Consider the following 687-nt stretch of genomic DNA (forward strand, 5'->3'; position numbering starts at 1 on the left):
AAAAGAAATGAGGATTTTCTACTGATAATTCAGCCTCCAGCCCACAAACTCGAGTAGTAGGAGCTCCTACAAGCCTTCTCCCTGCCTCTGCCTCTGCCTCAGCCTCTGTCTCTGTCACAGTCTCCTTCTACCTCTGTCTGTGTCTTATCATTTTTTTTTAATTTTTCCTTTTAAAAAATTTTTCAGGTAAAGCATTTTCTCAGCTTTGAGCTGCTCTTCTCCTTTTATCTTGTTAATATTCCCCTTTCCTCCACTCAACTCAGGAGAAGCAAGGGAGTAGGCCTCAGAAGACAACTTCATGGCTCCTGAGAAATGGTAATTTCAGGGGAAAAAGAAATGAAGATTTTCTGCTGATAATTCAGCCTCCAGCCCACAAAATTGGATGGTAGGTGCTTCCTCAAGCCATCTCTCTGCCTGTGTCTCTGTCTCTACCTCTACCTCTGTCTCTGTCTTCTCTTTTTCTTGTAATATTTACTTTATAAATTTTTTCAGTTATTTTTAATATACATTCAATGACATTGTTTAGATTATGAAGTGAACATTTCAATATGTGAACAATTCTTCCCAGTCCCGTTGATCAAAATATCTTCAACAGATTACACCACACCTCCACATCCCATAAATGCTCTGTCTCTGTATCCCTCCTCCAAATGTCCTTCTCTAGGACACAGTCCTCCACACACCACA

This window comes from Tupaia chinensis, unplaced genomic scaffold (assembly GCF_000334495.1).
Source record: "Tupaia chinensis unplaced genomic scaffold, TupChi_1.0 Scaffold143612_1, whole genome shotgun sequence".
Taxonomy (NCBI): Eukaryota; Metazoa; Chordata; class Mammalia; order Scandentia; family Tupaiidae; genus Tupaia; species Tupaia belangeri.